The following is a 15,198-nucleotide window of genomic DNA, read 5'->3' as shown; positions in this document are numbered from 1 at the left end:
CTCCCCACAGAGCAGTCGGTGGGGTGTTGGGCAATGTTTCCCATCTGCTGGGCTGCAGAAAGGAAACCAGAAGCTTTTTGAGGACGGAGACAGACAGACTACCACAAGATAGTGAACGGACTGTGATCTGTGCCTGGACAGTAAAGACACCATTCTCCCTTTCCCACAAAAGACCTGGGGAGGTGGGAGAAGCTTGTGGTTCCAGAAGTGTTCATAACCTCTGGAAGTTGCCACTTCTTTGAATGATTTCACCTATGTTGATAAATGAGATAAAGAAAAAAAAAAGAATAAATAAATAACCAAGTGGTGAGAATAGTGCACAATGGATTGGTCCTAAAGTCAAAGTGGGAGATACCTCCAAAGGTTGTGGAGAATGACAGAGCTAAGACCCTGTGGGACATCCAGATCCAGACTGATAAACAGGTGATGGCTAACCAACAAACTACAGAAGAAGGCAGCAGTGATAGATGTAGCAATTCCAAGTGACAGCAAATTATCAAGTAGAAAAAACACAAGAATCTCGGGAAATTACCAAGAGCTGAAGGAGGAATTTGAAAAGATGTGGGAAGTGGCACCAGTGATAATTTGAGCAATCGGGGCTGTGACCCCCAAAATTGGGACAGTGGCGTTATACAATTATATACTGCAAGGATGTCCTGGCAAACCATTCGGCAAGTTAGAAAGGTAAAGCAGGGTCCATCCCAGGTTGTGCTTGGCCTGGGTGGAAAACTGATGACCCAAACCAAGGATATCGCTATGTGGTGGAAGGAGCACTTTGAGGATCTCCTCAATCTGGCCAGCATGCCCTCCATTGAGGAGGCATAGTCTTGGAACTTAGTGGAGGGCTCGCCCATCATTTTGGCTAAGGTTACTAAGTTAGTTAAAAAGCTTCCCAACGGTAAGGTGCCAGGGATAGATGAGTTTCAGTTTGAGATGCTGAAGGCTCTGAACATTGTGGGGCTGTATTGGCTGACATGCATCTTCAGTGTCGCATGGAGGTCTGGGACAATACCTATGCAGTGGCAGACCTATGTGATGGTTCCCATTTTAAGAAAGGGGATTGGAGAGTGTGTTCCAATAAGGTGGATCACACCACTCAGCTTCCCTGGGAAAGTTTACTCCACGGTTTTGGAGAGGAAGCTTGGACAGACTGTCGAACTTAGATTCAGGAAAAGCAATGTGGTTTTTTCCAGGTCGTGGAACAGTGAACCAGAGCTTTACCCTCACAGAGTTACTGAGGGGATCATGGGAGTTTGACCATCCAGTCTACATGTATTTGTGGACGTGCAGAAAGCTTACGATTGTATTCTCCTTGGGATTCTGTGGATGGTGCTGCAGGATTATGGGGTAGCAGAGTCACTTTTAAAGGCAATTTGGTCCCTGTATAACCAAAGCAAGAGCTGTTTCTGCGTTCCTGGCACAGAGTCAAGCTTGTTTACAATGCGTGTTGGACTCCGTCAGGGCAGCCCCTTGCAATCGATCCTGTTTGTAATTTTTATGGACAGGGTCACAAGGTGTAGTTAGAAACCTCAGGGTTACATCTCTTCAACCTTCAGCATGCACTCTCAGGATGAGAGTCAGCTTATCCAAATCTGAGGCCATGGAAAAAGGTGGAGTGCTCCTTCCAGGTTAGATATGAGTCTTTCCCTCGGGGGGAGAAGTTTAAGTATCTTGAGATCCTAATTACAAGTGATAGCAAGCTGGAACGAGAGATGGACAGATGGATTGGAGCTTTGTCAGCAGTAATAAGGGTCTTGTGCCAGTTTGTTATTGTGAAGAGGGAGCTGGGTCGAAAGTCTCATTTACTGGTCCATCTTTGTCCAAATCCTCACCTATGGTCACAAGATCTGGGTCATGACCAAAAGAAAGAGGTCACAAAGGCAGCTCAAGTAAGTTTTCCTTCAGGAGATGAGGTGTGGAGCTCGACTATTCGGAGGGAGTTTCGGGTCAATGCTCCTCCGCATTGAAATGAACCTCCAGGTCGCCTCATAACATATCCCATCTGGCCTAGGAACGCCTCCAGAGCTCCCAGATAATAAACAGAAGATAATGAGTGGATGGATGTATATACTGTATATACTGAACATAATATTTCTACAGTCTAACAGCTAAATGGATGCCTGGATGTTGGTCTGCATGCTTCAGAAGCTGGTGAAGAAATAAAAGCATCATCCTACTGATAACAAGCAGTGTCTGCATCTATTTTCTTCTTTCAGAAGCACTTTGAATCATATATAATAAAACTGAGCTCAAATTTGATTGATGTGGAGTTGACGGTAAAACTTTTAGAAAATCTGCAAGTGTCGGAAAAAAACTCTTGCCCCTCTGCCATTGTTACAAATGGAGCCTATCACACTGTCTGTGTCAGCTGGATACACATACATACAATGCACTCACTGCCTACTTATATTATACAGTTATTTCAAATGGCTGTGCTGATGAGAAGGGACCACAGAGAGACTTGGAGATCAGATGTATTGTAGACATTGTAGTGTGTATCTTTGCATTATGCATGTATATGTGCATTGTGAGTATTTTGTATGTGTACTGTGGCGTATCAGTGCAGTGTTTATAGGTCAAGCTACAGTGAACATGACGTTAATATATGGAACAGTACTTTCATTGAATATAGACACTGACATTTTGTTAGCATTAAAGAAAGAGCACAAACAAAAGCCACTAGTGTTGGTGTAGAACAGCACTTTAACTCCTCATGGGACTGAAATGTCATGCTGTTAATATTAATTCATTGCAGGAACAAATATCTCCAACAACAATAAAAATAAGCTCCAAATAACTAATTGTGAGGAAGTTTGTGTAAATACTGCAGTAAACAAATGACATTCAAGCATCACCTCAACTTTAAGTCATGTTGTAACCAATTTATGCTGTCTGAATATTGTTCATTGTGTTCAGTAAGTACATAATGTGACACTGAAGAACAACAAATGATTGTGATTGTCAAACCAAAACAAGACGTTTAAAACTACAACCCCAATTCCAAAAATGTTGTGGTGTTCAGCAGAAAGTTAAAAAAAAAACAGAAATCTCATGAATAAATACTTTATTCCCAACAGAAAACAAAGGACATATGAAATGTTGAAAGACGGACGTTTTGCTATTACGAAAAAAATATGAACTCATCTTGAATTTAATGGCAGCAACGCATCTCAAAAAAGTTGAGACAAGTCATGTTTCCCACTGTGTAGCATCCCCTCTTCTTTTAATAACATCTGTAAATATCTGGAACTGATGAGACCAATTGCTGGACATTTGGAAGAGGAATGTTGTCCCATTCTTGTCTGTGTAGGAGTTCAGCTGCTCAGTCCTGTGTCTTCTTTGCTGTATTTTGTGTTTCATGATGCTCCAAATGTTTTCAGTTGGTGAAAAGTTTGAACTGCAGGCAGGCCATGGAACAAAAGGGAAGCCGGCCTCACCATGAGACCTAAATCGTTTTTAAGACATAGAGGGCAATGGATTCTAAACCCCCTGCACTCCTGGAGGCAATATACAGCCAGGAGAAGAAAAAAAAATTGGAACCGCTTTGAGGTTAGGGTTTCAATAGATAGTCATTGGACGGGCACCCAGCCTCCATGCATACACATAGGTCAGGTGTGTTGAGCCCTCAGAGCAGGCTGCCAGGGGTGTGGTCATCTAGTGGATAGTGAAGCCTGGGACGATGGTTTTACCACGGGGAGCAAGTCTGCCAACGTAAGCTGTCACATCCCGACCGATGGTAGGTAAAGCTAGTAAAAATGTAGAAGATGAGGGAAACAATGAGAGTTACAGGAACGCACCAGGAGTCTCCACACTGAAGCGAGTAATGGAGGGTGGGTGGCCAGAGACAGCGTAATATGTTGAGTCCAAGCAGGCAATTATAACCCCTTGATGTCTGATGTCAAATTTCAATACGATACATTTTTATTGAAATGTTTTTAACATTTATTAGTCCCACATGCAAACTGACTCATGGAGAAAGAATAGAAATGAACATTGTGGTCTTGGCAGTAGCATGGCATTCTCTGGGAGTGACCTGTTCATATGAAGTTTCTACCAATTTATCGAGTGTGCCAAATTACTTCCTCTAACATGCACTAGTCCATTTTCATATGCTCTGTTTTCAGTCAGTGACTACAGTTAAACTACATGGCACACTGACAAACTAACTGCCAAGCCAACCAGCAACCAACAGAACCTGTTGGGCTGAAGCAGCTAAAAGTTGTATCAGTCTGGGATTGTGACAAATTTTTGTTTCTTTTGGTCGTAAATTATATTAATATACTGATTACTTTAAAAGCTAACTCAAAGTGACGGCATGACTTGGGGACTTTAGCGTATAACTGCACTTTTAGTTTACACTGGTCACAAAAAGTGAGAGAGCAAAAACAGAAGCTTTAGAACACTTTAGTGATGACTGATTTTTTTTTAACATCCTAAAATGCTGCATTTGAATGCCAACTGAGTAACTCAAATCATGAATAAGTGGTGGAACATCGTTCTTCTGCACTTTGTATCCGTGAGGTTTGTATGACAGCAAACCCAAACCCCAGTACCAGATATAATCAGAAAGGTTTTCTAAAATGGAACAAAACTTAAAAAAAGGTTCAAACCAAATGAAACAAGAAAAATTTAAGTTAACAGACACAAGTCCAAAGGAGCTGAGTTTTCACTGACCAGCTACATTATATTCATAAAATGCAAAACAAATCTTAAATATGGAGCCAGCTACACTCTCTGTGTACACAAGTAGAAATGTGCTTTGTACATTATTTAGGATGGGCATGACACAAACATTTCATACACAAGAGAAAAAAACATAGCAAGTGCCAGGACCAGCCTCTTGTTTGTGTGCATGTGTGTGTAGACACCTATTGTTCAGGGTTAAGACTTGGTCCTAACATAAATGTGATGATTCACCTGAGATGGTTAAGGTTAATGTTTACAGAATGAAAGACAATAATAAGTAACCCCCACAAGGACCACCAAACAAATCTGTTGGTGGGTGAGTGTGTGTGACAAAAGGGGGTATTCAGTCACAGAGAATATCTAATTAGCAATGATGGGCTGTTTCTCTTCAGGGAAAAAAGGTTTCATAGAGGATGGCATGCTCACACGCAAACACACACATGGCTGTTCCACATTAACACGTCTCCCTAATGGAAAACTGGATAACCTCTGACCATTTCCCCTCAGTGATCATTAACGCTCCCTGCTAATGTATGTGACGTAGTGCTTCTGACCCCAACCTCAGATGGTCAGCAGTCCAACAAAGCAAATTTTCCTGATGGCTAATTTTATGAACAATTGAGAGGCATAAAAATGTTTTTAAAACATTCTGAGCATAGGCAAACGGCAGGTGTGTTGGAAGGACTGAGAAATCTTTGTCCAATATATAAAACTAAAAACTCTGTTAGTTTTCACCATCTGAAATGTGACTGGTGCTGTCGCACTGCTACTGTAGAGAACAGAGAGATGAAAATCGATACAAACTCCTTCTGTATGGACTCTAACCAGCCACCAGGTCACAGTAATCAGGTTTCTCTCACTTCAACCCAGAGGACTTGGGAGTTGTGTATGGCATCTACTGTTTGTGTGATAGTACCTGCCCTTCCACTGCCCTCTCAGGTGTCATATCAGGTGACAGCCTTGCAACAGTGTTATTGATTGATGGGTTAACTGTGATCAATGAAGCGGTGACAGCTATTAGAGGGCACTGAGAAAGCCCTGCAGGGTCACTGCAGTGGGCAGAGTTTATTCTTAAATTGTCAATCTCACATCTATGCAACTGTTCATTTCAATCTTGATCTTGAATGTGATTGTATTTACCGGAGTTGGTCAAACACAATAGTTAAAAAGATAAAACGTTAATGATGCTTACTTTGTTTGAACACAGCTGCACCAGCAGTATTCACGTAAAGGACAATCAAAGATGATAAAACAGGATGGACTGAGTTTATGTTCACCCATGCAGGCTTTTTATGGCACAAAAAACACCATCTGCTGGCTTTTACATCCCGAGTCTCTCTGCAGCAGCTGGAAACCTGCATCTAATTTTAAACAAAAATGTCATTGTGTTTGTATCTTCAGTCTCCCCCTCAGATCATGCTGGTCATCGCTCAGCTAATACGGAGGCACAGAGTTTGCCTTCGTATCCAGTCGCCTGGCTGTGCTGCTCCTCTGTTGCACTGCTGCCAGTCTGGAATAAGCCGTTCTGTGTTTTTCTTGAAAGATTTGTTTTTCAGACCGCCCTCTTGTTAAAAATGAAGCCTCCTTTTTTATCCAGGCCTCAGGTCATGTGTTTTAATTTGGCTCATTCTCTATTCTGTCATTTCTGAATAATTAAACATCAGTATCATTCTGAGTTCAGACACGTCTCTATAACACAGCAGGAAGTCTGTGGTTCTATTAAATGGTTTCCCGGGCATAGTTTGCATCATGGAAGTGAATTGACACAGGGATCGCATTCACTCTTTGTTTTGGAAATTTTCTTGAATAGTAACTTAAATATTGCTGAAACATGCAAAAAGGTTGCAGGATGTTGCTCTGTGATACAGCAGTTGAAATACATCTCCAAGATCTTTGTAATATCTTAACCATGTGGGATGGGACTATGTAAAGATAGTGAAGCTCTCAGGTGTGACCAGTAAGAAATGAGCACATCGGTAGGTTACTGCAAACTGAATATCTGTTGTAGTGTGTCACAGTCACACATTTAACATCATTTTTAACTACTGTGCTTCCAACTGTATCAGTAGCACGTACATTTCCTTCCATGTTTATAAGTTTTGCTGCAATCTTGGTGGACACCTGATAGTTCCCTCCCTCCTTTCCTTTGTTCTCCCCATCCTCTGTTGATCCTCTTCACATGGCAGCCTGCCAGACTGCTGTGAGGTAAATTCTCCTCTAATACACTTATGTAGAAGGGAGAGAAATCACCCCGACAGTAACCCAGGTGAAAAGAGCTATCTTTAATATCTTATGTGCACAGAGAGAAAAATAATTTAAACGAAGTATCCACAAGGTTTCTGAAGTAAATTCAACTTTGTTCACTTTTCTACACACTGCCAAAACCAGTTGGAATAAAGAAAAGTTGAAAAGAGTCTTTACAGGGTCATGTCATGTTAATTCAAACAGAGGTTCCCACCTTCAAGTTGTGACAGGGAAAAGTGACAACCACTTCTATCGGATTTACAAATTTCTCATAAAGCCCTGAGACTCCTTTTGTTTCTATTCCTGTCTCTCTGCCTTTGCCTGCCCTCTAAAGAAACATTTCTGAGAGGCATCTAAAAATAGAAAGCTGCTGTAAAGCAAAACACTTACAAAGGCACAGGTAACCTGAAAGGGGCCACACACCAATGAGACAATGGAAAGAAAAAAGGTCTTCAACTGAAGGACACAGTTGGGATGCTATGGGACACACGTCACAACAGGTAAGTCACATGAATATCTGTCAATTTAATCAATCTTCTGTATACAGAAGACAAAAGATAAACATAAAGCAAACTAACTTGTCTTAGAGCCAGCCTTACAATCAATCCATCAGTCTTTTAAGGAGGGGCAAATCAATTTATCTTAAATAAAAATCACATCATCAAAAAGTGCCGTTTTGTGCAAAGTAGTGACATCAGAATTATTAGAATGGTAGAAAAAAGACATCACACACAGACTGCATTAAATGCAGCTGAGCACTGGGAGCACAGAATGAATTATAACACGTCAGGGCTTTTACACACACACTGTATGTCGCATGGAAATGGTGCTGTAATGGCAAGAGAAAGTTTTCACATGCATGAAAACTCAACCCTCTCGTCCATCTGTTCACAGAGTGATTCCTGGTATGGTGAGCTATACACACAATATTTTAGCGGATAATCTTGTTTTGGCTCATGCCCACAGCTATAGCAGATGAGACCACCGACCTGAACTGTAAAAATCACAACCTGTGAAACCTACCAATTCTTTTTTTACCTTTTAAGTGCAGTGGGATAGGCCTCAGTCCTCTTTTGATTGAGTTGGTAGTTATGTAGACTGCTTGCAGCTACTTGTATTTATGTCACCTGGAGCTTATAGCTGCAGTGTTTGAGGCCTGAGGAAATGAATGGCAGTGTGAATCTGGTTGATTGAATCTGACTTTCTTTAGCCAAATGAAAGGAATCCAGTTTCATCTGAACATGTTTAATTAGGAAAACATTACCAACATTTCAGCCACACAAGAAAATCTGGTGGGTTAAATGAGATTGTGTGGGCAGGTATTTGCTCATCTACAACCACATGCAGTCATCTCAGCAAAGGTTTTTCTTGTTAAACAGCCTTACAGGTCACATTCACACAGCACTACTTATGCACTATCTCTGCACAAAACCTTCTGGCTGTAGAACGCACTAGTGAGGAAGAGAGTATATGCCGAATGTTTCTATGAGAGTTGAAGAGGACAATTTATGTGTTGTAACACTGACATCTACTGGCCAAACACTGGAACTACATTGGTGTGAGATCACAAGTGGATTTTCAAAAAGAGGCTTATCCAGAATTATTAACAGATTAGGGCTATTTATATTTTTTTCCACTTATGCTCGCTTTTCACATCAAAATACTCTATCTTAAAGTATCAAACTTTAACATGTAAATACTTGTGTTTCCCTGTTCCAACAGGTATCCTTTGAATGGCGTTATGGTGTTTTTCCCTCCTCTTTTCACTCTTTTCTGTCTTCTCAAACCCCAGCTGGTCGAGGCAGATGGCCACCCTTCCTGAGTCTGGTTCTGCCAGAGGTTTCTTCCTGTTAAAAGGGAGTCGTTCCTTTCCACAGTCGCCACAGGCACGCTCAGGACGGGAGATTGGACTGAAGACAAGTTTCGGTGCAATCTGTTGGTTTCCTTAGCTAGGATATTGTTTTTTGAATTGGCTCTACATGAATTAATTGGATTATTTTGAAATTAATTAATTGGATTTCATTGGATTATGATTACAATGAATTGAATTCCAATTGGCTTGAATTGGACTATATTACTTAAGTGCCTTGAGATGACAATTGTTGTAATCTGGCGCTATATAAATAAAAAAAAATTTAATTGAATTTGCGCTATCAGGCAACATTGCGGGTAGGCTGGACGCAGAATGAAGAAGGACAAACTGCATGTGTCTCTGGAAATGTTAAGGGACTGTCTCACTGATTATCAGAGAGCCGTACATGAAGCAAAATCTCAGTACCTCTCTAATATTATATCTAGCAGCAGTCATTGTCCTAAGGTGTTATTCGATACAATTAACGCTGATGTTAACCTGTGCATTTCTGCTGTGACTGATGTATCGATAGCCACTTGTGAGAATTTTCTTCTTTATTTTGTTGACAAAGTTGATTCTGTCAGAACAGACCCTAATGTCATTTTGAGTACAAATAAGGATCTGCCTGCTGCCCCACCTCATTCTGCTGTGTTTGATCAGTTTAAGCTGGTTTCCCTTTCTCTCTGTGACGTAGTGAAATCTCTGAAACCTTCAAATTGCCTATTGGATATTGTCCCTGCCAAAGTGTTGAAAATGGTTTTTAATACTGTGGGATCCAGTCTCCTGGTTTTTATTAACTCCTGCCTTAGATTAGGAACTGTCCCAGCAGCCTTTAAACATGCTGTGGTCAGGCCCCTTCTTAAAAGGCCAAATCTTGACCCCTCAGTGTTATCAAATTTTAGACCTGTTTCCAATCTGCCCTTTCTTTCTAAGATTTTAGAAAAAGTTGGTTTGATACAAATACAGTCCTTTCTTGAGGATAACTCTGTTCTTGAGAATTTCCAATATTGCTCTGTCTGTGGATGCCAAGTGCCCTGTTGCCTCAGTGCTGCTTGATCTCACAGCAACCTTTGACACGGTGGACCATGCAGTCCTCCTATTACGTCTAAGTAATTATGTTGGCATCCACGGCACTGCATTGAAGTGGTTTACATCTTACTTATCCAGTAGAACCTTCTCCGTTATGGTTGGTGACCTGTCCTCTTCCATTGCTCCTCTCTCCTGTGGAGTCCCACAAGGATCTATTCTTGGCCCTATCCTCTTCTCATTATACATGTTACCCCTTGGGTCATTTATAGCCAGGCACAACCTTTCTTTTCACTGTTATGCAGACGATTTACAAATCTATCTGCCAGTGAAGCCATATAGTAACAGTGCAAAATGTTCTTTGTTTGATTGTATTGCTGACATCAAGCAGTGGTTGGCCAAAATTTTCTACATTTAAATGATGACAAAACTGAATGTATTGTGTTTGGGGATACTGTGACTGCTGACTTTAGCACCTTGACTTCAAAGCTCAGTTCAACCGTCAGAAATCTTTGACAGTCAGCTGAGGTTTGACAAACAAATTAACAATGTTGTCAGGACTAGTTTTTTCCAGTTGCGTCTCCTGGCCAAAGTTAAAAAGTTTTTAAGCCGTCACGACCTTGAGAAAGCCATCCATGCCCTAATAAGTTCAAGGTTAGACTACTGCAATGCACTTTATGTTGGAGTCTCCCAGACTTCTCTCAGTCGCCTTCAACTTGTGCAAAATGCTGCTGCCCGTCTTTTAACCAACACTAACACACGTATGCATATCACTCCTGTTCTTAACTTCCTTCATTGGCTTCCTGTCCTTCATAGAATTGATTTTGAACTTTTAATGTTTGTTTTTAAAGCTCTTAACGGCCTGGCCCCATCGTATTTATCAGAGCTTTTAACTGTCCGTAATCCTGGCAGAGCTCTGAGGTCAACGAATCAACTTTTGCTGGAAGTGTCGAGGTCAAAATACAAGCACTGGGGTGACCGAGCCGAGATGCGTCTTATTTCTGACCTAGGCCTCTTTAAATCTAGGCTAAAAAACTACTTATTTAGGATGGCTTTTAATACCCAGTCGTATGATGACACTTTTATGTTATCTTATTAGATTTTTTTGTTTTATTGCCTTTACTGTTCTTTCATTGTTTTTAATTGTTTTTTACTTATTCTTTTCTTTATTTATCATCTGCTGAAAAGCACTTTGGTACACCGAAATAGATTGTTGTAAAGGGCTGTATAAATAAAGTACATTTACACATTTACATTCCTCAACCAGCTGACACCAGAGGGTCACATTACATCTACATATTAGCCTACCTTTTGACACAGGCTTGGCCCACTTTTTGTGTGTGGCACCAATCTTTCCTCACAACATACTCACTCGATTTTTGAGCAAAACCCTACCAACCATGTAACCATAGCTTAGAGAGATGAAGAGATGAAGCAAGCTTACTGGAAATTGGGAGCTTATTACGAAACAAAGCTTGGCTCTAGCTCATGTTAGCTTGGAAGCTTTTCTGACTGCCTTAACATCTTTAATTCATAGTGGAAAAAACACATTCCATTCCTTTCCAGGACATGCTGTGGTTGCTCTGAATCTCATACAGTCTGTTTTTCACAATGATTGTTTTCCTGACTTTGCAATTTAAGTTTTTTAAACTTTTTTTAAAGAACAGTGTAGAATAGAGACTCACTTAACCAATCAGTTTAGCTAAGGTCAGTGCTTGTGTCTGGTCTTCCATCTAAGCTTATTGCTTAAACAAAAGCAAAGTGATGCCTGGTGAACATATGGTTGTGATCATTAACATTATTTGACATTATTTTGATGTGACAACTGACAGTCCTAGCACCAATTTGTAAGATAAAGTTTGAAAATACATTTTCACAAAAAATCGAAGGGATTTTCTTATGATGGATAATAAACGCAGACACCCAGCAATGTGTCCGTGCTAATCTCCATACTGAGTCAAGGTCAGCCTAAAGCTTTGTTTCAAAGTTGCCTTAAATCACTTATATTAAGTGACAGAATTATCTGTTGACTGCTATATGATTCATTCTGAATTTCGAATGCACCCTGCTGTGAAATGAACTTCAAAGCAGGGTAGTGTCTGCGCCTTTCTCTCGATTACAGGAATAACACAGTATTATACAGCTCTAGTCATTGAACTGAAACACACACACATCCATTCACACACGCTTACATACACCTCCGTTCATAGCTGGGTATGGGCATTAGGCTACCCTTACATAAGCTTATAAGAGAACCTATACAATCTATACAATTACACAGTCACTGCAAAACACAGAGGCCATAGTCCCTACATAAGAACACCATAGGAATATCAGTGCCAATTTGACAGGAGAAACTGGTTGCCACAGAGTCCTGTATGTCCAAATTCTTAATCTTTTTTTTTATGTGCTAATGGTAGTGGAGAATGACAGAGCTAAGACCCTGTGAGACTTCCAGATCCAGACTGATAAACAGGTGATGGCTGACTATCATGGTGATCGACAAATCAAAGAAGAAGGCAGCAGGGATAGATGTAGCAATTCCAAGCGACAGCAACATCAAGAAGAAGGAACACGAGAAGCTTGAAAAATACCAAGAGCTGAAGAAGGAAGTTGAAAAGATGTGGGAAGTTAAGGCAGCAGTGGTGCCAGTGCTAATTGGAGCACTTGGCCTCTGGTAGAGGACCCGAGCTTTAAAGGGAGAAGGCCCACCTGAGGGTGAAAGGGGGGTTTTGTTTGTTTGTTTCTCAGATTTTAGCAGAAGGCCTTTCTTGGCTTCAGTAAAGAGTCACGACCAGCGTCACACTGCACTGTGTCCCCATTCATTACTAACAAGTCATTTAAAAAGGGGGGAATTACAGTGCAATCCAAGTATGATCTGGCCTGTCATTGTCCATTATGACAGTTTTTAGTAAATCACATGAAAAGTATTTTACAGAAGGTTGTAATATATCAGAACTCTGAGGGAGCTAGCATACTTTCTGTGCATTGGATAGTGAAAAGCACATATATATGCGTACAGTTAAGAGGCGTAAATGTTCCCCTCAGTTATTGATGGGCCCCTTTTTAACTCATTTCATGAGTGAAAAAATGGGCCAAAAGCTGTTCTTCTCTGATATGCACATGGACGCCAAGATCAACTTCGTGTTCTACTCTGCTTGGACAGCAGGACACACGTGTTCAGTACTTCAGCCAACACATCTGTTAAACATCTGCTTGGGTTTTCAAGAGTGTATGCAGGATTCTTAGGTATGTGTTTGTTTTTGTTAACATTTAGTTTGAAAGGGGTGATGTTGTGTGCTGCCAAACTGTGGATACACTGCATCCCTGTGTTTACCTTGCTTGAACAAAGTTAATCTTTCAGATTGCAGCCAATCAAAGTACCTGACTGACATTATGACTGATAGTCCAAAGGTCGAAGGTGTTCTTGCTGTCCCTCGTAGCCCCAAAGGCACACACACAAAAAAAGGAATTTGAACAGAACCTCGTGAACATTCTTTAAAGATGACAATTCTGCCACATTAACTCTGCCAGACCCTCAAGTACTGGCAGATGCAGACAGTATAAAACTGAATTAAGAAGCAGAGTAGAGAACGCAGGCCCAGAGAAGAGTGGGCCAGCACCAGCATCACTGCATAGGTCCCTGTGTATATGCCAAACACGAACAGTTTGCTCAACCTTGGCCATAATATCTGGACTTCTCTTTTCTACATGATTAGGATCTCTCTTGCACTCCATTAACCCTGATCTCTGCCATCACATTCAATTACACAAAGAAAAACAATACACCAAACAGAGTAATGTAATACAATCCTCAGTTATACATGGTTGTATAAAAGGATAGAACTGAAAAGATAATCACAAGTATTGGAGATTTTTTAGAAATATTGATGGGATAGCACATTTGGAGTCCATATAGCCAAATTGACTGGATGACTACAATGAGCAGTTACTACAAGTCAATAAAAAGTTTGGACATCCTTTAACTTATTGCCAACAAGCTTTATCAGATAATTACAGTGAAGAATTACAGTCTCTGTGGACGATTCAAACATATGACACACAACAAGGTCACTGTGGAGCACAGGGGAACGTGACATGTCCTTCCATGTACAGTACAGGAGAGAACATTTTTAGTGTGTTGTAAAAAAAACGTGTCCGCCACTCAGTAAGACGATATAATCCACCATGATGGAAGAGTTTTTCTCAGTTGCCTCCCCACATTCAAATGCTCTCTGATCCACTTCCTGTGCTAAAGCTCAGTCCTGACTCACTATGCAGCCCAGGCTGCAGGACCGGGGCCTAACCAAACAAGCCCCACTTGACAGACCTTTAAATGCCCTCGTGCACTTGTCCTATGCAATGGCACTTCTGTTCACACATGGTACATGGCCTCTGCAGATGCAGGCGGAGAAGCAGGGCCCAGTACATTCCTCGGACTTTGGAATCTATATTTGTAATTTGCGCAGAGCAGCAACATTTCTCAAAACCGCAGCATCATCCAGAAGATGCGCAGAGAGGCGGGGGCCCGTGTGCACCGGGTTCCCGGAAGGCACTGCAGAGAAACGTGGGAACAGCTTTCCGAGCCTCGAACAGGACCGGAGCTGCAGTATGCTGTCCTGCTGTCATTTTAACCTCCTCACCATCCTGGACTAGGTCGCCCAGAACTCAGACACCACCCGATGCGTCAGTAGGACAACGTGTCAGCTTACCTGCGGTGGTCCGCCGCTTCTCCAGCCGCAGCTTTACCGGCACCGTCAGCTCTGCAGCGACATCAGAGAACAATCTGCCTCCTCCCCGAGCTGTCGGTATAACCGAAGCTCTGACTCCGACTTTCCTGTCTGTGTGCTGCAGCTCTCTCTCTGTACTCCTCCCCTCCTCATCTGTTTTTCATCTGGACCGCGCGGTGCGCAACCCTACAGCGCTGGGGCGTGCACACGCTCACAGTGTCTGGCAAGGGATGGAGGACATGCCATGGAGAAATATTTTTCAGGCCAAAACGTTATTATGACGGATATTTAGGTCGTACGGCGGTAGTTTTTGCTTCTGACCATTTTCTGAAAGAACACAAACCTACAATCCAAACCCCATATAAGATTGTATACTGCTGAGTAAGGCCACTATAAAATATATAAACTCATGTAAAACAAATTACCTCTCAGAACAGTTCAATTTAAAAACTAAAGGTGACAAAAAATCCCTTCTTCCTGTTCCTGACGTCACCAGCAGGTGTAAAACTCCCCATAAACACAACCCTGGGATTTTTATAGACCCCTTTTTTCTGATTTTCATTTCTAAAGTAAATCACTCCTTAAATTGACCTCACCTCCTCTGCTAAGCCCCGCCCACTCACATCCACCCTGCTGGACGGATGAAGCCAGCTTCTGGTG

At 41.6% G+C, this 15,198-nt stretch overlaps 1 protein-coding gene across 1 annotated transcript in view; it reads right to left on the bottom strand.

Annotated features, from left to right (window-relative positions):
• The window catches only part of nfasca (neurofascin homolog (chicken) a), a 162,616-nt gene extending 147,914 nt beyond the window's left edge, over window positions 1-14,702 (bottom strand). Inside the window, 1 exon segment of the mRNA XM_072382975.1 lies at window positions 14,521-14,702. The gene's annotated coding sequence lies outside the window, so the exon portion shown is untranslated.
• Window positions 14,703-15,198: the final 496 nt, after the last annotated feature.

Source organism: Leuresthes tenuis, unplaced genomic scaffold (assembly GCF_036924035.1).
Source record: "Leuresthes tenuis unplaced genomic scaffold, fLeuTen1.0.hap1 SCAF_3, whole genome shotgun sequence".
Taxonomy (NCBI): domain Eukaryota; kingdom Metazoa; phylum Chordata; class Actinopteri; order Atheriniformes; family Atherinopsidae; genus Leuresthes; species Leuresthes tenuis.
Note: the sequence above shows the minus strand (reverse complement) of the source record. Positions and strands in the feature narration are given on the sequence as shown.